We start from the raw sequence: 26,768 nt of genomic DNA, 5'->3' as shown, positions 1-26,768 counted from the left end.
GTTGTGCCTGTGAGCTGCTCCTAAAATGAGACAGATTATAATTGTCACCATTCTGTTAATGACTCTTATTATGTGCGCTCTCCTCCACTGTCACACTAAACACATTAAACCTTTATTTTTGTGTAAAGTCAGGATTTATTGGCTCTTCTTAAAAGCGTCATGAAGTGCAAAACTCAGCAAACATTATACAAAAGTAGATTTAGAAGCTGAACTGAAAACATTTAAAGTGACAGTCAGCACAAATCCAGCTGACATCTCCATCCAACCCAAGTCTTCATTTAAAGTCATTATAACTGTGACACACGTTTGTTACAGTATTAATCCTGCCTGATGCTGCAGGGCCAACATCATGAAACAGGCTCAGCATTTATTTCCATTATGAAACTTTATCATTAAAAACAAACCATTGTTCTGCAGTCGTCCCAGGACTGTCGGTCAAACGTTCTCTCCACATGTTTAAGGCTGAGCTCACTTTATCGTCTGCCTGAAGGAGGGAAGCAGATGTTACTAAACATCACAATAAAACATATGAAATGGGTGCACATGAGGAACGTCTGCACTGTTAAAGCCATGCAAACATCTTCACACATGAAGCAGCAACACCTCTCAGTTTAGCAGCAGCTGGTAAAAGCCACAGTGATCCTGGAGCCTCCCTGAAGGACTCGTTCATCAGTAACTGTCAGGAGGACGATTAAACCTTCTGCACACGTCCTGTAGTTACACACTCGGGAGGAAAGACGACGTCCTCGCTCTGCAACATGATCTGTGTTTCATCCAGGACGCTCAAACACAGACTGGTTTCCAAATATTAGACGCACTGGTTCTTCATGCGTTTCTACCTGAGCACTCAGAGTAATTTCTACAACAGGCCTCCTTCACCTGCTGGTGCCTCTGTTTCTGTGTTTGGCTGTTTCCATCAGTGCCTGATGTTTGTGATCTTTGATCTGTTCTGAAGTCTCTCTTTGTAACACAAATGTTGTTTGGCTTCTTTTGCAAACAAGGCAAAAGAACTTTAATGGATTCATTTGCTGATCTTACTTTTCTGATGCAAAGCCGTCCTTTCAACGCTTTAGAAAGAAAACCAAACAATGTTTTTAAAACTTTCCCAAAATGTAAAAGCTATTAAAACCATAAACTTCTGCTCCTTGATCATGTGATTCTTCTTCTAGACTGTCTGTAATTGTTATTGCTGATTGTCAATAAAGTTGTTTTTTATAAGTTATGTTGTAAAGGAAGCTTGTGGCGAGGGAGGAGGGGCGACTAAAAGCAGGTTCATATAGTGGGAAAGTCCTCAGGTCATGTGAGGATATTTACTGATGCGTCAACACTGTCAGATAAAAGAACGGCTGCTGCATTTGTTCTCCCACAAATAAGTTTGGTGATGAGTAAAAGAATTACAGATGATGTGGCAGTTTATACTGGGAGCTGGTAGTGATGTTACTGGCTTGAACTGGGTGGAGGACGCACTAATATGGAGGTATGTGGTTTGCTGGGACTCTAGCAGCGTGCTAGTGAGCACAGGTGATATGTCTTCAGACTCTAGGCAACATATTGTTTTTGATATACTTCATTTACTGTATAGAATCAAACACAGAGGGATAGAAGTGGATTTCTTATGGCTCCCTGTGAATATCGGTGTTGATGCAATGAACAGGACGATAAGTTTAAAAAGGTGCAGCAAGAAGAAGTCGTGCAGGTTTGACTATAAAATACAGTGAAAGTGAGGTGAAGAGTATAATGGAGGTAAAGATGAAGGACGAGTGGCAGGCACACTGGGACAGAGACGGGAAAGGCAGATATTATTATACAGAAAACAGTCGTGTAGAAGAAGCTGCAGCAGAGACCAGGATGGAATCTGGAGAGTCAGAGTTGGTCACACAGGCTTGAATAGCACACTTAAAAAGGTAAACATGACACAGGAAGTGTGACTTCTGTGGACCAGAGGAGACGTTTGACGGGTTGTTAGCGTCGTCAGGATGCTGGATGGAAACGCTGTGCCTGATAGGATGATTACAGGCTGGACTTTGTCTTCCTGTTACAGATGGATCCAGGCCCTGGATGACTGCTGGACACACATGACCCACACTAGGCTGCCTTCATCCATCCTTTCCTCCTTCACTGAGACTCAGAGTCAGCATGTATGTATTTATCAGGGATTTGAATCCTTTCATTACAGAGTGAAGTTAAAGTAGACGTGTGAACACACTAATAAACACAAAGGGACACAACTACTACTCCATGATGGAAAGCTGAAGTATTACACAGCTTTATGAACCTCCTGTTATCCTGGTAGACGAGTACAGCAATAAATCTTTTACTTGAACATCTTCTGGCTCCAATAAGCTTTGAAATGTGACCATGAAGTTAGAGACACACTGACTGAAACCCACAGCTGTGACTGTGGATCACATCCACACACAGTGTAGCTGCTGTCTCTGTGTGAGCCTTTGCACTGCTGCTCGCAGCACCGTTATATCACTCAGCGCTCGCTGCTGTTATTGAATCCACTTTTTACTGTCCGTGCAATCAAGCTCCTCTGCAGAGCTAGAAAATATCTTCGAACCAGTTTATGTGTTAGGGGATCCTTTGCAGCTGTGACTGTTGCCTCTGTTTTTGTCCTTTGGTTCCTGGGAGCCTTTTACATTTCCATCAGCAACAAATATCTGAACAGGCTTTATTGTAGGAAATACAGGATTAAATAGTTGTCATTATTTATTAGATGTTGTTAAAGATGATCCGATGCTTGTTTAGTTTAATGCTGTGGCTTCAGTCAGCATCACTGTGCTGTATAGTTTTATTTTTCTCATCCTTCTGTTAAAGTTGCTGAATAAAAGCTGGTTGGTCTGCACCTCACCTCTGCCTCGAGCCTCCTTCTTTAAAGCAGCAGAGGCTCTTCATTCAGGTATCACAGCTCGAGTTGTTCTGCAGGAGACCCAGAGTACTGTCCTTGGTCCATAATGACATTAACTTTGATTCATGTCAACATGAAGCCTGAACGTCTGTGATGAACACACTATCAGCATCACTGACATATTTCATCATTTAAAAACACTTCCTGTCACTGTGGTGGTTACAGTGACATCATGCAGTTTGTGCTTTGACCTCCAGAGGGCGACAAATCAGCACAGACAGAGAGCTCCATTCAAACTTTGCTGCCATCAGGAATAATTCTTCAAATATAATCATCAGTGTTTGAGCAGTTATGATATCAGGGACAATCTAGACATGTGTGACAATACTGAACATGTCACATGACACACCTCAAACATCATGTGATCCACTCTCAGTCTGCACTTTCAGTCATGACTTCATGAATTTATGATCAGTTTACTCCTGAAATATTCAAATGCTGCAGGGTGAAGAACAACAAAGTGCTGACACATGTTTGTGTTTCAAACAAGAAAACCAGCAGAAATAAATCATCTTTGGACAACATGACAGAGATTAGTGAGTTTCCAACTTGCACTTGAATGCAGCACAGACAGATTCTGATGTTCGTGGTTGTAAACGTGTCCTCAAACGCCGCTCTGACTCTTTCCTTCCTGCTCAAAGTTCCTCTTTTCTGAACTTGGTGTTTGTGCCTGACGCTGATCGTCTCCGTGTGGAGCTCCGTGTGAAGGTAACGTTAGCAGTGTGTAATGTTTCCTGGCTAACATCAGCTGTGTGCAGCTCAGTTCCAGCACAAATCTGCCGCTCCATAGTTCACGGTAACGGACTCATGAGGTCGACCGTTAAACGCTCTCCCGCCATTTTGTCTGTGTGCGCGGATGTGTACGTTTTTGTTACCACTGTCATCTCATCAATAGCCTATTTGTAAAAGATCTCTGTTCATAGTTTAGTTGGATTTTAAAACTCTGTAGTTGGACAGTTTTATTTTGGACTGATGCTAAAATTCTTGCTGATTGTTTCTGTCGAGGTTTTGTACTTGACATCCGCCATTTTGGATGTGATAAGCTGTAGAGAGTGCGTCCAAAAAGAGAAACCAGAAAGAGAACCTGTTTTATTAATAACCTCTTGCAAATAGAAGAATATGAAAAAAACAACAACAAATAGGATAAAACCTTTAAATCACTTGAATTTCTAAAATCACCATCATCTGTTAACACAAATTTGATCATTTCAAATTTTTGTTTTCATTTTCTCTTCCCAGTTACTTCTTTCTCATTCTCTTCATTCTCCTTGTCACCTTACGTCTCACTCCTTAACTGAAGTTATAGTTCTAACATAAGAAGTCCCACCAACGTCCTTTATTTAATCTCTGTGTTGTCACAGTTATTATCATCAGATCAGACATGAGACCCAGACAACAACATAAGTTTACAAGCTAACATCATGTCAGCTAACATTAGACGATAGCATCATAAACTTTAAATTACTTTGCCTCTGATCAACAGTTTGATTACATTCTCACATCACAGGTTTATTTGCTAAGTGTGAGTCCGCCCACATTAGATCCACTTTTCAGCAGGTGGAATAATTTGTAGTATATAGGTAATACATCAACAATGCTGCCGTGGCTAAGTTAGGAATATTTATAATGTCATTTCCAAAACTTGCATATGATCTGCAATTTGTAGCAGATCTACTGACTGTCACAGAGCAGCTGGAGCAGTCTCGAATGCAGGTCAGTCCACTGCTGCCCCCTGTGGCCAAGTGCCATAGCTACTGCTGGATGAACTCGTGACACATCTGCACCTGTTTCTATGAACACATTGAGTCTGTGTGGCTGCACTTACACTGGTGCATTCAACATATTGAAAGATGGCAGCAATGTGGATTGTCAAGACTCAAACCAACCATTGAGCAAAGACAGCAGCATCACTTGTTTCTGTTTGTTATACAGCCAGATTTACTCGTGACACACATGTGCAGCTGCTTTATCACCTATTCTGAATTTGTTTCAAGCACAATACATTTGTTACACATGTTGGGATATTGTGTTTGTTTTAAATGTTATATACCTGTGTGGTATGTGACTTGTGTTGCCATGACGCCAGGTCTCTCTTGGAAATGAGATTTTTAATCTCAATGAGATTTTTTTTTACCTGGATAAATAAAGGACTAATTTATAACGTTCAGTGTTTTCCGGTCTTCCAAAAGAAAAAAAACCTTCAACTACATGACATGCAGTTGTGTATTTGTTTTCACCTTATCATACACTTGAAGTTTTACAAATCCCCACTTCTTTAGTGAATATCATTTCAGTCTCAGACAACCTCGTTTCTCTTACAGAGGTTGAATGCACCTTCTGCGGATGGCGGTACCACACAGTGTGCGTGGACTTCCCTTGCACAGAAGGCAACTACAAATGCTGTGAATGCTAAATAAACAGAAACAAATGATCCCTGTTGTCTTTGCTTGATGATTGGTTTGAGTCTTGACAATCCACATTGCTGGCGTTGCATCTTTCAATGCCAGCAATGGCAGGTATCAGTGCTCAAAGCTTTTGTGTTTGTTTCCAACAAGTTGCCCACCTCGGGAAACAAAAATGTGTTCTTTTACTTGTCAGATGAACATATGAGACACTTTGACTCTTCAGTGCAGTGTGGAGCCTAACAAAGATCTGTTTTGTGTCCCAGCTGATCAGCAGGAGGAGGAGAGTCTGACGGAGCAGCAGAGGAACATTTTCAGCTACTTGGACTCAGCTCAGCCACTACAGAGGAAACAATGAGCTCAACACAGAAGGTGACAGACAGAGCAGGACCATATGACCAAAGATATTTATCACCATATACATCTGAACATTTGCCATAACGATGTAGCTGACGATAGAATTGACACCAGACAAAATACTTTACAGCTCCACAACTTTATTAAAAACCCATCAATGTATTTTCACTGAAACAAGCAGCTGTTGTTTATGTGCATTAAAGTTATATAAAAATGTAACAGTGCAAATGCAAATTCCTCGCTGACAGTTTAACCAAAAGGCGTTTCCAGTGGAAACTGGCCGACACATCCTGAGCATAACCATGTATAATATCCACTAAACTTCAGAAGAGGTTATACAGTCGTGGCCAAAAGGTTTGAGAATTGCATAAATATTGGAACCTGGAGAAGTTGCTGCTTAAGTTTTTATAATAGCATTTTGCCTGCACTCCAGAATGTTATGAGGAGTGATCAGATGAACTGCATCGTCCTTCTTTGCCATGAAAACGAACTTAATCCCCAAAAAGCCTTACCGCTGCATTTCATTGCTGTCATCAAAGGACCTGCTGAGACCATTTCAGTGATCGTCTTCTTAACTCAGGTGAGAATGTTGGCGAGCACGAGGCTGGAGATCATCATGGCTGTATCCCGATTCAGGTTCTGCAGCTTTAAAGTCCTCAAGGGCCGCGTACTCAAAGACCGCTAAGGCCGAAGTGCGAGGCTCGTAGGCTCGTGAAATGGGACGTCTAGCCTCCGTCGCGCTGCCCAGGTTGCCTAGCAACCATGATACTAACAGCTGGAAACGTTTCATACAGCTTTGTTTGACAGAAATGAAGGAGAACATATTTAGTTCATTTGTTTCTACATGAGCTCTGTGTGATTTGATGAGTATCTGAGGCTGAGACCACAGGACTGTGAAACATGATTGTTGGGCTTCATTTCTGTGCTGAACAGTCGTTTAAGATTAGCTGTAAATAACAATTAGCTGATGTTGTTCATGAGACTAAAGTCACCTCACTGTGGTAATGTAAATATAATATGGCCAATATTATAGTTATTATATTAATCACTTCACTCACAGACAAGTATCTGTGACAGTGTGTATATAGATGTATCATATATAAGAGACAAATATTGTTCATTTAATATGTTGGTACTAAATGTGGCTCAATGCTTACATATATGTGTAAAAAGCAAATGTAGGAGCTGTGATAACTGTGTCTGATAGAATGAAGAGTAGACTGATATATGAAATATTCCTATATTGGGTGAGAAAATCAGACCATGTCATAACTGCTGTAAGTCACACAGAATAGATATCAGAGCCTTAAACAGGCTGACTTCTGCTAAATGGGTCAAACTGGGCAGAAAGTCTACAAACACATAACATCCTTATAGAATATGATGTAACACTATAGATCAACTTAGCTCAGAATATATAAAGCATATAAACAGTTACAGCAATATGATGCAACAAACACAGCAGCTACTGATCCAAAATACTCAAAGCTTCATAGAACTGAAACCAACATTTATTTTTAGCTCCATCCTGCTGCTGATACAGACTTTAGGTTTCTGAACATTAAACTTGTTGCTGCCTTTCATAGTGTGTAACTTGAAGGCCCTGAGTACTCTGAGTACTTTCTCCCACACTGGAAACACTGGGATGATCACATTATTTGAACATTACCTAATAAGACTGATTCAGCACAGACAGTTATGTTAAACTTTCCTAGCAGTCCTTCACAAACAGGGAACAGTCTGTCTATTCTCTCCATCTGTCAGCTGCTGCTGGCTCTTCCTCCTCCTCTTCCTCACACACTGCTGAGTTTGTCCTGGTGGATCATCAGGGCTGCAAAGCCTCACAGATGATGTGCAGCAGTGGCTCCCTCAGTCTGTCCTCACTCTGGACACTTGCAGTCGTCACACATGGAAATCAAATGTGTGATAAGCTGCAGGATTCAAACACAAGTGTAACTTATAAACACATGTTCATACTTTTATTCCACAATCAGAGAGAAAGAAACAGAGAGAGAGTGCAGGACAGACACAGGTGACAGTCTCAGGTGTACACACTGCTACACAACAGCACCAGAGAAGCAGGATTTAGTGTTTGTGTTATTACGAGTGTAAACAAGAAGAGTTCCAGATGGTGCAGTGGACACATGTGTGACTGCTGTGATTGAAGCATCTTTCTTTCAGCTTAACGAGTGAACCGTCAGCTCGTTCAAACACACGTTAAAGTGCGTTTGGCTCGACACCACCGAACAGAGGCAGCAATATAACACAGCTCACATTAACAGTGCAGTGAATCCTGCTTGTGCCGTGATGTTCAGGACTGCAAACCGAGCAGCATCACTGACTTTCAGCTTGTTGTGTTTGTGGATATATGACTGACTTTAATTATCCACAAAATCATCACATTCTCTGTCAGATTAAGGTCGACTATTGAACGGCGTATATTTTAAAGGCTTTAAAACCAAGTTAACGCTGAAAGTACAAACATCACTAATGTCACATAACTCTGCCGACAAGGCATAGCTATGGCTATGAAATGCTCTTTGTGTATCACTTCTTCATTATGAAAGATGTCATTAATGCACTAGTAATGTCTCATCTGGAGTATTGTTCAATCATTTGGTCAGCAGCTAATAAGACAGATCTTAACAGACTTCAGTTAGTCCAGAATAAGGCGTCCAGATTAGTGTGAAGATGTTCATACTATACTAATATTGATCAAATGCATAATAACCTTTCTTGGCTTCCTGTACAGGCTAAAATATTCTATGGCTTACTTGTAGTTCTAAAGAAAGCAATTCTGTTAAACACACCACATTTATTCTGCTCAGCTGCAGTATCCAGATGAAATACATCATCATATTACACAGTTTTCAACAAGCTGCAATTTAGTAAATGCTCGAGTTAAAAGTAACGTTTTGTTAAACTGTTACATTTAGAGCAACTTTTAAGTGGAATAAGTTGCCTTAAAAAATTAGAGAATTATTCAAAACTTCAATGAACACTTAAAAGCCGATTTACAGAGCTTTTAGTTGTTGTAAATATTGTAAGACATGATTTGTTTTTGAAATTTGTGTAATGTGCCTCAATGTTATTGATATTATTATTATTATTATTGATTGCTTATATTTGAACAATTGTGAAACCTCACTGTGGATGTAAGAGTGAAATTATGTGGATATTTTGAATCCACTTTATTGTGTAATATTTTATGTGAGTATTTGACGGAAGACGAGCAACATCTGTTGTGGAAGCTAACGGGGTTCCTTTAGAATAAACAAACATAGGATTTATTATCACTGAATAATTCTGTATAAATCTATACAAACTATAGAAATATGTAATAGGAAACAACAAAATAATCTAAATTATAAAATAATGTGTGTGTGTGTGTGTGTGTGTGTGTGTGTGTGTGTGTGTGTGTGTGTGTGTGTGTGTGTGTGTGTGTGTGTGTGTGCATGATTTTAGTGTTTGAACAGTCATGAATTATCTTTAACAGCAGGTTGGATGTAATGTGTTAGAACTACCAGCAGGTGGGGATAAGAGACCTTTAAGGTGTTTGGTGCCACGCTCCACCTTCAGGTTTAAAACTAGTGTTAATGGAGTTTGAAGGTTGAGTTTGTTCCACGACTGCATTTCACTCACTGCCTCTGTTTGTATCTCTGTCACTGCAGGACCAACATGGAGCCAGAAGTCAGCGCTCTCAGGAGGCCGACAAACCTCACAGAAGAAAGGGAGAGAAAACACACACCTGTGACGAGTGTGGGAAGGGTTTTACTGTGAGGGCTTCACTAAAACGGCATCAGGTCATCCACACTGGAGAGAGACCGTTCAGCTGTGACTTGTGTGGAAAGTCTTTTTCCTTGAAGGGTCACCTAAAAACACACCAACTCATCCACAGTGGAGTTAAAGCGTACAGCTGTGATCAGTGTGGCAGAGCTTTTACTCAAAGTAGCAACTTACAGAGGCATCTAGTTACCCACTCTGGAATTAAGCCATACAGCTGTGACGAGTGTGGGAAGGGTTTTACTGTGAGGGATAAACTAAAACAGCATCAGGTCATCCACACTGGAGAGAGACCGTTCAGCTGTGACTTGTGTGGAAAGTCTTTTTCCTTGAAGGGTCACCTAAAAACACACCAACTCATCCACAGTGGAGTTAAAGCGTACAGCTGTGATCAGTGTGGCAGAGCTTTTACTCAAAGTAGCAACTTACAGAGGCATCTAGTTACCCACTCTGGAATTAAGCCATACAGCTGTGACGAGTGTGGGAAGGGTTTTACTGTGAGGGATAAACTAAAACAGCATCAGGTCATCCACACTGGAGAGAGACCGTTCAGCTGTGACTTGTGTGGAAAGTCTTTTTCCAGGAAGGGTTACCTAAAAAAACACCAACTCATCCACAGTGGAGTTAAAGCGTACAGCTGTGATCAGTGTGGCAGAGCTTTTACTCACAGTAGCCACTTACAGAGTCATCTAGTTACCCACTCTGGAATTAAGGCATACAGCTGTGATCAGTGTGGCAGAGCTTTTACTAACAGTAGCCACTTACAGAGGCATCTAGTTACCCACTCTGGAATTAAGGCATACAGCTGTGACATCTGTGGAAAAACTTTCAGCCAGAGAGAGAGCCGAAATACACACCTACGCATTCACACCAGACATGATGTGTACTGCTGTGAACAGTGTGGCAAAGAGTTTATAAGTCACACAGACTTACAACGACACATGTTTACCCACACTGAGGAGAGACCTTATCAATGTGACCTGTGTGAGAAGACTTTTAAATCTCCACGTTACCTGAGACGACACCAACAGATCCACACCAGAAAGAGACTCTACAAGTGCAGCTACTGTGAGGTATGTATTTATATTGTTATCTTGTCATTTTAGCCTGACTGTTTGGAACAACTCTGCTCATTAAACTGTGTTAGCATGTTAGCAATTCTACTGCATGGAAAAGCAGCTCTGAGTGATTATTCAGATTTTCCTTTCAGTTATGATTTTAGTATTACTGTAGTATTATGGTGGTAGTATTGTAGTTATTGCAGCCCAGTAAACTGAGTGTGTTAACTGAAACAGTCAAATGTAGTTGGACGTCTGCAGAGATGCTCTTTATTTCAGGCGACGTTCAGGATACAAATGTTGAAGGACTGACTTACACTGTCTTTGTGTCTTTGTTTAGAAGCAGAGCGACACAGATGGATCCAGTTCTCAACCCTGTCATCACTGTGGTGGTGGGAAAGACTTTCATTGTGACCTCTGTGGAAAAACTTTCAGTTGGCAAGCTGCCCTTAAAACACATCAACGTAGACACACTGGAGACAAACTGAAATACTGCAAAGAATGTGGGAGAAGCTTCACCACACCAAGTGAGTTAAAACAACATGAACTGATTCACAGTGGGGTTAAAAAGCACCTCTGTGATCAGTGTGGGTCATCCTTCACCACTGCAAGGGACCTTAAATCACACAAACGAGTCCACACAGGAGAGAAACCACACAAGTGCAGACACTGTGAGAGAAGCTTCTCGCATTCAGGTCATCGTAACAGTCATGAACGAACACACATAGAAGGAAACTACAGCTGTGACCAGTGTGACAAGAGCTTCAGGAATCTCAGTTCATACTCTGCACACAAACGATCCCACGTTACTAATAAACTGTTTCACTGTTACCAATGTGCCCAAACATTCACCTCATTGTCTGCTCTGTGCAAACATCAGCGCGATCACTCAGGGCTGAAATCACTCCCATCACTGGATCACAGTGAATCTGAAGACACAGAAAGATCCTCTGGTTTCTGTGTCAGACTCAAAAAGCTTGAGATCAGGCTCCACAGAGTTCAGATAGAATCATTTAAACTTGTGTTGAACTGAACTGGTTGCTGGGCTGAACTTCTACATAATACAGATCTACATGGGATCTTCTTTTCTGTTTTTTACTGAGTCAGTTTTGTCCTTTTTTCTCTGTCCTGGTTTTGCTCGTCTGTAAATGATTGAAACTCAGTCAAATAGTTCATTGTTCTCCAGCAAAACGTTTTGGAAACTCATGTTTAACCTTTAAAACTCTGACATGTTTTAGCACACAAGGCTTCATCGGGGAGTTCACTCATGATTGGACCATGAGAACAAAGGTTTTTAGTTCTTTCAAAGAGAGTCTGTTGTGATGTTTGATGTTTCTGTTTTTTCTACATAAAGGAATAAACTATTTTTCTTGCTTCATGTAGTGTGGAAGTTTTTAATGTTTCTTCATCTGTGATGTTCTTGAATGTGTTCACGTGAAGATGATATAAATAAACTCTTGTCAGAGATTTACAGTTATCAAACAGGTGAATAAACAACACTGAGACACTTGGAGACGGTTAACGTGCTGCACGGGTGAGGGCTCAGAGAGGACTCACACCGAGCTGCAGTAGTCGTTTATTATTTATAGCAGGGTGAAACAAGCATAGCAGTTTCCTCTAATTTTGCATATATGTGTGTGTGTGTGTCTAAGTTCGTATAAATGTCATAGGGTGAACTTCCTCTTTCTATAAACAGAGCGAGTAGTACATTTTGTTCTTTTCCTATTAAGAGTAAAATATGAACATATACTTTAATGCAACATAAAACTCATAAAAGCGTTTCTTCTTTAACATCCCCTCCTGATGTTAATATTTTTCACTTAATCATACTTTATTATCAGCCAACAATCACTTGCTTATAACATTTTCAATTGTAGCATCATTCAGTATGTGTGTGTGTGTTTCTATACTAAATCTTCTTCATCCGATTCATCTTCTAGTGGCAGTCCAACATAGGTAATTACTGTGGCCTGTACCATTTTGTCAATCATGGATCTTATGCATGGTAGGATACATGTAGAAAACAAGCACAATAATAGAAGCAGAACTCCTATCAGTACGAGTCCTTTTATCACGAGGGTCTTCCAGCTGCCACTCAGCAGCCAGGTCAGCCAGTCCTCATTGTTCGTGACATAGTCTTGTTGCTGCGCATTACTCAGTTGTCGCAACTTGTCTAGGGCGGTGGTCATGGTCAAGGAGTGCACGTTGTCCGGGATATAGGTGCAACAAGTGGTGTTGAATAAGACACAGAGGCCCCCTCTCTCAGCGAGAATCATGTCCAGGGCGACCCTGTGTTGCATGACCACTATTCTGATCGCGTCGATTTCCTCATTCTGAGCCTTATTTATCTTTGTTGAGCTGTTCAGGAAAAGTCCAAATCGGTAGTCAAGAGTCTCAATTCTTAACGTGTTTTTTCCAGTTCCGACCCATGGGAACAGTGAGTGCAGGACCTTCTGTCTGGTGGTCCACAACTTGAACTCCGCTGGTACATCACTGCCCCAGATTGGGTCATGGGGTTGCACGTCATCAGTGTTCCTCTTGCGTCGTGGTTGGTTCTGATGGAATACTCTGAATGTGTGGTCTGACACTAAAATTAGGGCGCAGAGTCCGGTACAAGAAAAGCTCACAACTAAGACAAAACTGCTCCTGCAAGGAAAGCTCACTGTTATGCATGCAAGTCATCAAGATGACATCATCAAGATGGCGCTGGAGTGACGGCAGCCTTTCCAAGTAGCTCTGCAACACCGCACCTTTTTGTTAACTTTAACTTTTTAGACTAGGCTTTTCAAACTTTTTTTTCACCTTCCTCTACTTATACCTCTTAGATATAGCGATACAAGATGGATAATGCACTTTTTAAAACTTCTGGAACCAGTTCCTTCATCTATTCGAGAGCGGAGCTGCTGGCACTAAAAACAAAGGGACAGACCGGCATGCGACACAACATCCCGGCCGAGCTAAAGAGGAGCTACAGAGGCTGCAAAGCTGGAGCGAGGAGAGCGGATCACCGGAGGCGATTCAAACCATCAATCCCGACAGTGATCATGGGCAACGTGAACTCGTTACAGAATAAGATTGACGAACTGTGCGCTCTGAACAACCACAGACTATACCGTGAGTGCAGCTTGTTTATCTTCACGGAGACGTGGCTAACCGAGCTAACGCCGCAGGCTAACGTAGACCTATGCGGTTTCACACCCGTGAGAGCCGATAGGGACACGCAGGCCAGCGGAAAAAGCAGAGGTGGGGGACTCATTGTCTACGTTAACAACAGATACTGTAACCCTGGACACGTCTCCGTTAAAGTTTCGGTATGCCGTCCGGACCTGGAGCTGCTAGCTGTTAGCTTGCGGCCATATTATCTACCTCGGGAGTTCAGTCATGTGATCTGTGTGTATGTTTACATCCCTCCGAGGGCCGACACAACAGCTGCCTGTGAGAAAATACACACAGTCACAGCAAGACTTCAGACACAAAACCCCGAGGCTTTCATTATTATATCTGGAGACTTTAACCATGCCACACTGGACTCTACTCTGGCTGCTTTTCACCAGTTTGTGAATTGTCCCACAAGGAGCAACAGGACAATTGACCTACTGTATGCTAATGTGAGAGATGCATACAGAGCCACCCCCCTCCCCCCACTAGGGAAGTCAGACCACAACCTGGTTTACCTACAGCCACAATACACACCCCTCGTCCAAAGGCAGCCTGTCACAACGCGCTCCATCCGGAGATGGACCCCAGAAAAGGAGGATGCTCTGAGAGACTGCTATGACACCACAGACTGGGATGTGCTCCTGAGCCCACATGGTGAGGACATAGAGGGGGCGACACACTGTCTTACAGACTACCTCAACTTTTGTGTGGACACGGTCGCCCCTGCTAAGACGGTACGGTGTTATCCTAATAACAAACCGTGGGTAACACAGGAAGTCAAAGCTGTCCTCAACATGAAGAAGAAGGCTTTCAGGAGCAAAGTGAAGGAGGAGATGAAGGCAGCACAGCGGGAGGTGAAACGCTGCCTGAGGGAAGCAAAGGACACCTACAGGAGGAAGGTGGAGCAGAAGTTGGAGAGGAACAATATGAGGGAGGTCTGGAATGGTGTGAAAACCATCACAGGCCACAACACCAAGAAAAGCACAGTGGGGGGGACTGTGGAGAAGGCAAACGAACTCAACAACTTCTTCAACAGGTTTGACCAGCCCACAACCCCCCCACCCTCACCTTTACTACAGAGTCCTCTCCCCACTCTCCTACCTCCCTCGCTTCCCCCCCTTCCTGACACCATGACACCCCCCTCCTCCAATCCCTCTCTCAGCAGCAAGACATCTCCCCCCCTCCCCTCTTCCCAAACATCTCCCAGTGTCACAGTGGATCAGGTCAGGAGACAACTGAGGAAGCTTCGCCCCAGAAAGGCAGCAGGCCCAGACAAGGTGTGTCCTAGGATGCTAAAGGCGTGTGCTGCTGAACTTGGGGAGCCGCTACAACGAGTCTTCAACCTCAGTCTGCGACTGGGGAGAGTGCCCGCCCTATGGAAGACATCCTGCATCGTCCCGGTCCCTAAAAAGAACCGGCCCAATGAGCTGAATGACTTCCGACCGGTGGCACTGACGTCACATCTTATGAAGACTCTAGAGCGGCTCTTCCTCAACCTCCTCCGACCACAGGTACAACATGCCCAGGACCCACTACAGTTTGCATACAAGGCGGGTGTCGGAGTGGAGGATGCCATCCTGTACCTCCTACACAGAGCCCACTCACACCTGGATGGGGGAAAAGGCACGGTCAGGATACTGTTTCTTGACTTTTCCAGTGCCTTTAATACCATCCGGCCCTGTATGCTTCAGGAAAAACTGAACAGGATGGAGGTGGACCCCTGCCTGGTGGCTTGGATCTCCGACTACCTCACCGACAGACCACAGTACGTCAGGCTGAAGGACATCACGTCTGACACAGTGGTCAGCAGCACAGGAGCACCACAGGGAACTGTGCTGTCCCCTCTTCTCTTCACCCTGTACACCTCTGACTTCTGCTACAACTCTGAATTATGCCACATTCAGAAGTTTGCAGACGACACAGCCATCATGGGGTGTATCTGGGATGATCAGGAAGAGGAGTACAGAAGTCTGGTGAGGAACTTTGTCGCATGGAGTCACACAAACCACCTGCAACTCAACACCTCAAAGACTAAGGAACTGGTTGTGGACTTCGGGAGGTCTAGAGCAGGTCCACTGCCGGTTCAGATAGAGGGGGAGGAGGTGGAGGTGGTCAACAAGTACAAGTACCTCGGGCTGTGGGTGGACAATAAACTGGACTGGTCATGCAACACAGAGCACCTGTATAAAAAAGCCCAAAGCCGACTGTACTTCCTCAGGAGGCTGAGGTCTTTTAACATCTGCAGGAAGCTCCTGAGGATGTTTTACCAGTCGGTGGTTGCTGGAGTACTTTTCTATGCTGTGGTGTGCTGGGGGAGCAGCACAGCAAAGAGGGACTCATCCAGGCTGGAGAAACTGATCAGGAGGGCTAGCTCTGGAACAGTGGCGCGGCTGCCCCTCTGTTGGTCTTCCATGGTCTCTTGTGTTCTGGGGGCCTCTGGATGTCTGGAGTTTTGATCTCCTCCATACCCGCTTCACACCCTGGAGGACGGGGCTGTGGCCCCCCCACACTCCCTAGCAGATCATTACATGGAGAAACCTTTGGAATGCAAGCATGCTGATCCACACAGGTATGCACACATGGGTATTCACAGACGCGGACTAAAGCTTTCTTGGCTGCTGCCTCAAAGCACACTGTGCGCTGTCTATCTTGCGTGCTGCACAATATCGTTTATTACTTAGTAAATACTGATATCTATGACTAGCTAGTTTATTGTGATGGTGCTTTGTTTTCTCTATTATTATGTTGCTCTTTGTTGTTTGCTGTCTCCTCTGTTTGTTTGTTTGTTTGTTTGTTTGTTTTTTCTCCATACAGGTGACCCAGGAGTTCTTTTTTTTTGTTTTGTTTTTTTGTCTCTCTTCCCCCCCCTTCTCACCGTCTCTTCTCCCCTTGGGTTTTCTTTCTTTCTCTCCCCCTCTCTCTCTCATTCATTCCCCCTGTCCTATTTATTAAAAAAAAAAAAAAAAAAAAAATGACAAAGGATGAACTGAAGCTCTGCCATCACGTAATGTCGCATACTGCTGTTTCTGATGTCATTTAGAAAAAAAAAAAAAAAAAAAGGAGGGCTAGCTCTGTGGTCGGCATGAAGCTGGACACTCTGGTGACAGTGGCAGAGAAAAGGACATTAAAGAAACTGATGGACATTATGGACAATGCCAGGCATCCTCTGCACACGGCCATTAACAACCAGAAGAGTCTGTTCAGTGACAGGTTGCTTCTCCCAAAGACAAGAACTAACAGACTTAAAAACTCCTTTGTCCCACACACCATCAGACTGTTTAACTCCTCTCTGGAGGGGAGAGGGAGGGGAAACAGGAGGACAAAGGAGGGGGGAACAACTAAGCTGTAGTGCCTCTTCACCTCACTGTACAATACCTTGTGCAATACTTTTGTAAATAGTCAACGGTGCAATAGACTCAATACTTGAAATGTGCAATTCACTTGTATTTTTATTTTTATTCCTATTTATTCTATTTATCCCCTTCGTATATTTTATTTATATTGTCTCTGTATTTATATATATGTGTGTGTGTATAACTCTGTAACTTCTGTCGGTGCTGTGCTTTTTTGGAAATCGAATTTCCCAGAGGAACCCACCCGAGGGATTAATAAAGTTCTATCTTATCTTATCTTATCTTATCTTATCTTATCTTATCTTATCTTATCTTATCTTATCTTATCTTATCTTAAGTTGATCAGCTCTAGGTGAGAAGACATTTAAATCTCACACTTGTTCTGCTGCATTTTTGAAGCTGGAGGAACAGATCGCAGGGTTCATTTTTATATACACTGCAACTGCCATGAGGACAGGGCCATTTTTTTGTTGTTGTTTGTTTTTCCTTTTGCTCTGTGCAGCACTTTGGCAGCATTTTTAAATTTCTCTTTGTATTTTTTCTTTCTTTTACTAGTGAAGAGATGTAGCGTGAACAGTTATACAGTCTAAATATCCCATATGGGTCGTGTGAAATGGTGTTTTCAGTTTCATTCAGTTGAAGTAAAGAACGTTGAATATTTCTAAGTGTGCTGTTTTGAACCAACATGTCACAGTATGATCAGTGCTGTAATTTTTGACAGTCACTGTATCAATGTTATTTTTGCATCTCTTGAATAAAGGTTTTGACCTGCAAGTGCTAATTTCTTTAGTTATTGGGGTAAAATGGGTAATGTTAATAGGAAGGTGTTTGCCAATTCAGTAACCTAATTTAATGTTAATGGAAACTAACATTATCTCAAATTGTTTAGTTATAATTGTTGTTTAACTGAATCTTGATTTTTGATCTTGATTTGTTCTTTCCCAACATTTTTCAAAAGAAACAGTCTAATTTCTTTGCTGTGATTGATTCCAGAGAACACGGAAGAACTGACATTATTTAACTGTTGATTTATGTAGATTCAGTGGAGGAGTAATGTCAGTTTAATTCTTTACCTACTGTCAATGCAGTGAAATTAGACATTTTGTTTTGAAAGGTTACTGGTGGATGCCAGCAACCATCTTGGAAGAGAACAATATAATCTGTTATTAGGCCTCCATTTGAAAATTGTGTATTTGATACTAGAATATAATAGGTATATAATAAGCTGAGGCCTTGACTAGTAGAACGTCATGTTGGTGTTTAACAACACATGAGCCAACATCAGACTCCGAGCGCTACGATGCTAAAGATCAGAAGATCCAGTGTGACATCATCGTTACCTGGCAACAGCAGCCCTCATCTGACTTTATTGGAGGATATTTACACCAGCAACACGGTTTAGTTTGATATGACGGATTAACAACATGCGCTGTGATATCCAGTTCATCTGTAATAGATACAGGATCTAATCAGTCAGCAGATATCTGATCAGCTTATTTATAATTATACTAGAAACAAACACTACTGTGTTGGTGATTCATGCAAACTTGCATATCAGCCTTTGAAGGTTTTGTAGTATTGAGAACAAAGAGGTTGTGTTAGGGCTGAAAAGCCCGACTTGTTCTCCTCTGCAGGTCATCAAATGCACCACAGAAGTTTGTATTTGCACAGCCTGTATATGTTTGATGGCTTTATTATTCTCTGTTCAAAGACAGTAAATATGGAAAATGTCTCATGTAGTATCAGCTTCATGTAAAATGACTGCAAACATTTAGAGAACATGTGCTGCTGTTTGTCCTACATTTCAACACTGAATGAACCCTGAAAACATGGCAGCTGGCAGGTTGGAGTTCACATGAAATATCGGCTGTATGAAGACTGGAAATATAGATGATAAAAACATGCAGCCAAACATTTGTGGACATGAATAAACTATCTGATCCAAAAAGCAGGAAGTGACACAGCTAGAAAGCGTGTAACAGCTGAAGTCAAATGTAATGCAGAGTTGAATCTGCACTTGGATCCATCTGTGAAAGGTCCACATGTAGGGATCACATGAGTCCTGATGTTTGTCAGTCAGCTTGATAACTCCATCTACTGTGGCTACATATACTGGGCTGGTAGCTCCACAGTGTTGGAAAGAAACTATTAAATGTGCAAAGTTTAAAATCAGAGGCTCTTCTAACACAGGAGCCATGTTGAGTTTAGATCACAGCCGACCACCGGCAGTCTGAAATGGAATGAAGCCTATTGACAGCCAGCAGGTCTAAACAGGAACGCACCCATTTGTATGTGTGGCAATGATGTGGCTGCGGCTGACACAGGATTGGTTCAAACTAAACATCAGACACATTTCACAGAGTTCACAAATAAACTCACGTTTTTATTTTTGAAGATGATCATAAAGTAGAATTTATGGTCCAGTAGAAACAGCAGGAGGTTTGAGCCCTTCTGATGGCAAGGCAAGGCAAGTTTATTTGTATAGCACAATTCAACAACAAGGTGATTCAAAGTGCTTTACAGAGACATTAGAAACAAAAACAAATAAAAAGCATGATTTAAAATTGATTAAAACAAGCAAACAAACTAACTAATTAACAAACAAACAAACAAAACAGTATATAAAATCAAAACAGATCAGAACAGTAGATAAAATCAGTAGTTAAATGTAAGTTTTGAAATTTAAGCTTAAAAGTGTGGATTTGGTGCTTTATTCAAATGCAGCTGAGAACAGGTGAGTCTTCAACCTGGATTTAAATAAACTGAGTGTTTCAGCTGATCTGAGGCTTTCTGGGAGTTTGTTCCAGATATAAGGAGCATAAAAGCTGAATGCAGCTTCTCCGTGTCTGGTTCTGACTCTGGGAACTGATAAAAGACCGGATCCAGATGACCTGAGTGATCTGGAAGGTTCATACTGGGTCAGGAGGTCACTGATGTATTTTGGTCCTAAACCATTCAGAGCTTTATAGGCCAGCATCAGAACTTTAAAGTCTATCCTCTGACGGATAGGCAGCCAGTGTAAAGACCTCAGAGCTGGACTGATGTGGTCCACTTTTTTGGTCTTAGTGAGGACTCGAGCAGCAGAGTTCTGAATGAGCTGTAGTTGTCTGACTGATTTTTTAGGTAGACCTGTAAAGATGCTGTTACAGTAATCAAGCCTACTAAAGATGAATGCATGGACTAGTTTTTCCAGGTCCTGTTGAGACATCAGATCTTTTATCCTTGATATATTCTTGAGGCGATAGTAAGCTGATTTTGTTATTGTCTTAATGTGTTTTTCTAAGTTTAGGTCTGCATCCATCACTACACCCACATGTCTCGCCTGGTTTGTGGTTTTTAGATGTATAGATTGAAGTTCTCTGGTGACCTGTAATCGTTTTTCTTTGGCGCCAAAGACTATTACCTCAGTTTTGTTTTGTTTAGCTGGAGAAAATTGTACGGGGCCTTGGTCTCCTGGTGACATTGTGATATATATTTGTGTGTCATCTGCATAGCTATGACAGTTTATTTTGTTGTTCTTTATAATCTGTGCCAGTGGGAGCATGTAAATGTTAAACAGAAAGGGTCCCAAGATGGAACCTTGGGGAACTCCACATGTGATACTTGTCTGCTCAGATGTGAAGTTACCTATTGATACAAAGTATTTCCTGTTTTCTAAGTATGTTTTGAACCAGTTTAGTACAGTTCCTGAAAGACCTGTCCAGTTCTCCAGTCGTTTGAGTAATATGTTGTGGTCAACTGTATCAAATGCTGCACTGAGATCCAGTAAGACTAGGACTGACATTTTTCCACTGTCTGTATTCAGACATATGTCATTAAACAGCAGAAACAGGATTTGGAGGAAGATGTTAATAGATTAGAAAGAATTGTACACTGTGAATCAATGCAAGTCTTTCTATATAGACAGATCTGTAATAATCCCCCAGGTAAGTTCCTCTGGGACAGTCACAGATAGAGACACCAATTCTGACATCCTCTGAAAGCCTGACTTTGAATTTTCATCACTCGTCATGCACACAGATGTTAATTCTACATATTCCTGGTACTGAACTCTAAATCAATATGAAGAAAATGCTCCTGCTAATCTGCATCTATGTTGATATCAAATCATTTTCCAGCACATGGATAAATCTCTATAAATCTTTCAGTCTGATCAGAATGGGCTCAGTGTTGTTATTGCAGCTCCCTGATGTTTGAAAAGCTAAATGTCCATTTTAAAGTGCTCGTGTGTAGGATTGTGTTTCCTTCCTTTGTGCAGTTCTTACAGTAAACATGTTTGAATGTTTCCTGTTCCCCTGATGCTTCTTCCTGTTGGATAAAATTGGTTTGAATAACATGTTCTTATAGGTTTCAATGAACTTCAAACTGTGATCCACTTACAAAACTGTCTCATTTTATTGGAACGATCCACATTTGCATCCATTCACGGTACATTTGACATCTGAACACGTTTGTACACATGATGAAAGGACAGATGGTGTTTGTGTGTCCTTCTTAAACTTAGTGTGGATGTTTCATCATGTAGAACTACTTAGAACTGTCAGGGTTCCTGGGTCGGTGACCCAGTATTTTCAGTTCACGTTCACTGTTTATCTACTGCCTTTTCCACTTCCTGTTTTATTGTGTTAGCCTTGGTCTGTGTGCATTATGTTCAGTCCTCTTCCCATTATCATTAGTTCATTATGTTCAGCTGTGTACTCACCGGTCTCTCATTATCATCATTATCACCAGTCTGTGTATTTAAGCCCTCTGTTCTACCCATTCAGTGTCGGGTCATTGATGATGTACGCCTGATGTCTATGTCGTCTGTATGTTCAGTCAGTCAGTCAGTCAGTCAGTCAGTCAGTCAGTCAGTCAGTCAGTCAGTCAGTCAGTCAGTCAGTCAGTCCTTTGGTCATTCATTCATTCAGTCAGCCAGCCATTTCCTCCCTCTGTACTGTTTGCTCGCTCCTTCGGCAATAAACATCCACCTTCACCTACCTGCCTGTGAGTCCAGCGTTTGGGTCCTCCTTCTCTCATCCACGACACTACCTCTGACACAATGACCCGACCACGCGTTGTGGACCCAGCGGACTCGGACCTTTTCGAGCGGCAGGACGTAGCGCTCTCCATTTGGGCGGAGAAGCTCAGGTGGAAACAGCGGCTCTTCTCAGAGAGGGAGCACGTCTTTGAGGGGACTCGCCTGGCTCTGGGCGGGCCTCGGAGACGCCGCGGTCCTCCACCTGCTGCCTCACCTGCATCGGAGCATTCGCCGCGGAGAGTGGGCGTCACAGGCCAGGCTTCGGCCGCTCGCTCTTCCGCTGCTCCGCTCCTCGCTCGCCCACCAGCCATTTTACTCACCGGACCTTCAACCTCGCCATGGCACGGTGGCTCCGCCTCCCACCTCGGCTCAATGGAGGCTCCCGTGCCAGAGGCTCGGCTGTGTACCCCGCCCACTGCCTCTTCCCGGAGAAAGCGGCGCACACGTCGCCATAACAAGGACTATTTCCAGCAACTCCCGATGGTGAGCTCCAGTGACTGTTTTTCGCACTCACCATCTGATTATTCACTTAAAACACACAATAGACTCTTTTCTGATTCATGGGATGTTTCCCTCCTAGAGGATGAAGTGGACTGGGAAGATTTTTTCTGCTCTGCTCCCCCAAAGACTGTTCAGTCAAAGACTGTAAATAGTGGTGGCAGAAGGACCAGAATAAATCCAGATAGACCTGTCAGTATCACTCGCCCAGTCATCATTTCCACTCCTGTCAGTCAGCCGACACCCACACCTGTGCCCGCACCCAGGACGAGGGCAGCTGTGACCCCGTATACCTCCACACCCACCTCTGTTCCTCGGGTGGGGGTGACTGGTGTCCAGTAGTGATGGGCAGATGAAGCCTCATGAAGCACTGATGCTTTTCATCCAATTGGTTCACCCCAACGCGAAGCTTCTTGAAGCTTCATTTGCTCTAGCAGGACACCTACTGGACGTAAAAATATTAGTTGGCATGAATTTGAAGAGTGTGGCCTTTTTGCACACAGCCTGTAAATGTCAACAACAAAAGGAGTGTGTAAAACACCTATAGTGTAGTGATGCAGTGTACTGTGTATATTTATACTGGCAGTGTGGAAAATGATTATTTGCGGCAAAGTTCGAACCGCTTCATGAACCAGTCACGTGGTACAGCCGGGCAGCGAGGCTTCGGACGTCATCATTTTCAGCTCCTCCCATAAATGAAGCAAGCCTCGATACGCGCTTCGCGGAAACGCCCCCTCCATTACTCGACACACGCTTCGAAGCCCCGATACAGAACGTCACATCACTAGTGTCCAGCCACCTCCCGTGCCTGTCCCAGCACCTAGGCTGAGGGCGGCCAGGATCCGGCCTGACCCCCCTAGAGACTCAGCTGAGGCTCTCCAGCCAGTGCCCTCACGCTCTGGAAGCACGGAAGAGCCAATCAGTCCACCACTTCATCCACCACCTGATCCAGCCTTTCACGCACTAGCTTTATCCCTGGTTAGGCTGGCTGAAGTGTCCCCTGCTCAGGCACCAGCTTTACTAGCCCAGGCTGTAGCTTTATCTCCCTGTCTAGCCCAGTCTGTAGCTCAGCCATCAGCCACACCAACCTCAGCTCCGTCGTCAGCCACGCCTGCCTCTGTTCCTCCCTTAGCATCTCCACTCCAGTCAGTTCCCTCACCTGCTGTTCAGCTTTCCCTCCAGTCAGTTCCCTCACCTGCTGTTCAGCTTTCCCTTCAGTCAGTTCACTCACCTGCTGTCCAGTCACCTCCTGTAGCTCAGTCCCCTCCTGTCCTCCAGTCACCTCCTGTAGCTCAGTCCCCTCCTGTCCTCCAGTCACCTCCTGTAGCTCAGTCCCCTGTCCAGTCAGTCCAGTCTGCTCCTGTCCCCCAGTCACCTCCTGTAGCTCAGTCCCCTGTCCAGTCAGTCCAGTCGCCTCCTGTTTCCCAGTCGCCTGTCCACCATCCTGTTCGGTTCCCGGACCTGCAGCCACAGCACCCAGAGCCAGCTGTGAGCTCTCCTGCTTCTCAGCCAGGGGTTTCCGCACCCGCTGGCCCGGCCGCTCCTCAGCCAGGGGTTTCCGCACCCGCTGGCCCGGCCTGTCTCCAGCCAGAGGCTTCAACTTCGCCTGGTCAGGCCTCTGCCTCAGCTGCACCCACGCCTGGTCAGGCCTCTGCCTCAGCTGCACCCACGCCCGGCCTCTGCCTCAGCTGCACCCACGCCCGGCCCGGCCTCTGCATCGCCTTCAACGTCGCCTGGTCTGGCGTCGGCCTCTGCTTCTGCTCCGCCTGGTCCGGCTCCAGCCTCAGAGCCTCCGTCCTCGTCTGGCCCAGCCTCAGAGTCTTCGTCCTCGTCTGGCCCAGCCTCGACTTTGGCTTTTGTTTCACCTGCTGCAGCTCCAGCCTGTGCTTCGCCTGGTCCGGCCCCGTCGTCGCCTGGGCCGGCCTCGTCTGGTCCTGTGCCCACCGGGCCGTGGCCAGCACGCCTAACACTGGAGAGCCGCCGCTGCCTTCCACGCGGTCGGCCCCCTGAACTGCTCCGTCGTCTCCTTCGCCGCCGCCGTTGCCTTCCGCACGGTCGGTCCACCGGAACAGTCTCGTCTCGACCGCCGCAGCCACCTACCGGACCGGCTCAGTGGTCGCTGCTGCCTTCCACGTGGCCACCCACCTGAACTGTCTCTGTGTGGACTCCGTCCCTCCGTCCTGGGCCCCCTCCGCCCGCCCTGTTCTGGTTCTTTTTCTTTTGGCCGTCGGGTGCCGGCCTTTGAAGGGGGGGGGGTACTGTCAGGGTTCCTGGGTCGGTGACCCAGTATTTTCAGTTCACGTTCACTGTTTATCTACTGCCTGTTCCACTTCCTGTTTTATTGTGTTAGCCTTGGTCTGTGTGCATTATGTTCAGTCCTCTTCCCATTATCATTAGTTCATTATGTTCAGCTGTGTACTCACCGTTCTCTCATTATCATCATTATCACCAGTCTGTGTATTTAAGCCCTCTGTTCTACCCATTCAGTGTCGGGTCATTGATGATGTACGTCTGATGTCTATGTCGTCTGTATGTTCAGTCAGTCAGTCAGTCCTTTGGTCATTCATTCATTCAGTCAGCCAGCCATTTCCTCCCTCTGTACTGTTTGCTCGCTCCTTCGGCAATAAACATCCACCTTCACCTACCTGCCTGTGAGTCCAGCGTTTGGGTCCTCCTTCTCTCATCCACGACACTACCTCTGACAAGAACAAAGTCTTTGGAACATTTGGAGAACACGTTTAGGAAAGTAACATCCTGGTAGAACATGTTCTTAAAGCAGAGCAGAGCTGCAACATGACTGTGAGGATTCAGAAGAATAAAGTCAGAATACTTTATTATTATGAAGACTAAAGTGCACCTTAATGCTGCCGATGAACACACATGTTCTTTGTGAAAGCATGTGTGAGCACAGCTGACGTGCACCACACTGACCCCACTCGCCCCATTTCTTCATCCACTTCTTGCTCTTGTGCTTGAAATGAGACGCAGCAAAAGTCAGAGGCTCTAAAATCCACAAAAAGGGGGCTCGTTAGATCAGGATACTGGATGTGATCCATAGAAAACATGGATAATACACCACTTTATTTGAAGCATCTGTAGCACTGCCTCAGTTCTGGATGTTTCCACAGACTCCTCTGTGCACCTAAAGGAAAGGTCAAAGGTCAGCAGCACATGTAGTTGGGACAATTCTTCAGTCGCATAAACTACATAATCATTTTCCTCCAATGACGACTTTTCACTTGCAGAAATGGTCCTGTGTGATTTCCAGGCTGTGATATAAAAACTAGTTCCTAATGGCAGCGACTCACTCAGTAAACATGTGTTTCCTTCACCAACCTCACACACAGATCCAATAAGATCAGGAAGTGGGCAGTATAGTACAATATGTGTTATTCTGTGCTGCACTGCCCAAACTAAAGATCTGCTGAAGTGTTGGAAATAATCCAGATGTTTATTTTGGACGATACAGCAGAAGATCAGACATGAAAGTGGAGATAACACAGAAGACCTGCAGCAAAGGTCAGAGGTCAGACTGGGCCCTGGATTCAACAATGAGCCAATGATCATCAAGCAGTGACTAAAGCAGAGCCCTGACGTTCTGACATTCATCACACAGTCAGAACAAATGTCTGCTGATGACTTCATCTCATGAAACGACTGATAGATGTCAGTTCATTGATCAGCTGAGCTGCTGATCTTCATCGTCACAGAAACATTCAGCTTGTTTCAATCAGTAAATAACTCCCACTACTCCCAGTTTGAACTGTTCCCACTCAAAATGCTGTGAGAACAATGATCATTGTAGAACTTCACAAACATCACGTGTTGTTTTCCACATGTAAGATCAGCAAACACACAGAAACTTCCTGTTGCCACACACGGCCTCTAAAATCTCTTCCACGCTTTCTGTCTGAAGTCCACTCTCTGTGTCGGATCCACAGGAAACAACAAGATCTTATTAACATGGTTTTCCATGTGTCTCCTTCCAAAAAGTCCAACCAATGAACAAATGTGTGTATTTGTGGAGGCCGAACAAAAGCATGACACATTTCTCTGTTTCTATAAACTGGAGTCAAACACAAACATGAAGAGTTTCACTGACAGACTCCAAAATGCCCCCACAGTGGATCAAAGGGAAATCCTACAGTGTGGCCAGAGACTCTTAATGGCTCCAACATCAACACATCCACAATGTTGGATCCAGTTCTGCCTCACAGAGTTACTAAG

The 26,768-nt window shown here is 44.0% G+C and overlaps 2 long non-coding RNA genes across 2 annotated transcripts in view; both read left to right on the top strand.

Moving 5' to 3' along the window:
• The window catches only part of LOC143415910 (uncharacterized), a 366,388-nt gene extending 348,591 nt beyond the window's left edge, over window positions 1-17,797 (top strand). Inside the window, exon 2 of the long non-coding RNA XR_013096338.1 lies at window positions 17,376-17,797. This is a non-coding gene — a long non-coding RNA (uncharacterized LOC143415910). The remainder of the gene's footprint in view (window positions 1-17,375) is intronic.
• On the top strand, window positions 1,779-13,182 carry LOC112432329 (uncharacterized). Its single transcript, XR_013096332.1, has 4 exons — window positions 1,779-2,138; window positions 5,580-5,685; window positions 9,342-10,526; window positions 10,852-13,182. It is a non-coding gene; the product is annotated as an uncharacterized LOC112432329 (long non-coding RNA).
• Window positions 17,798-26,768: the final 8,971 nt, after the last annotated feature.

The sequence above is a fragment of the Maylandia zebra genome, unplaced genomic scaffold (genome assembly GCF_041146795.1).
Source record: "Maylandia zebra isolate NMK-2024a unplaced genomic scaffold, Mzebra_GT3a scaffold11, whole genome shotgun sequence".
NCBI lineage: Eukaryota > Metazoa > Chordata > Actinopteri > Cichliformes > Cichlidae > Maylandia > Maylandia zebra.
This window is presented reverse-complemented; position numbering and strand designations above follow the sequence as displayed.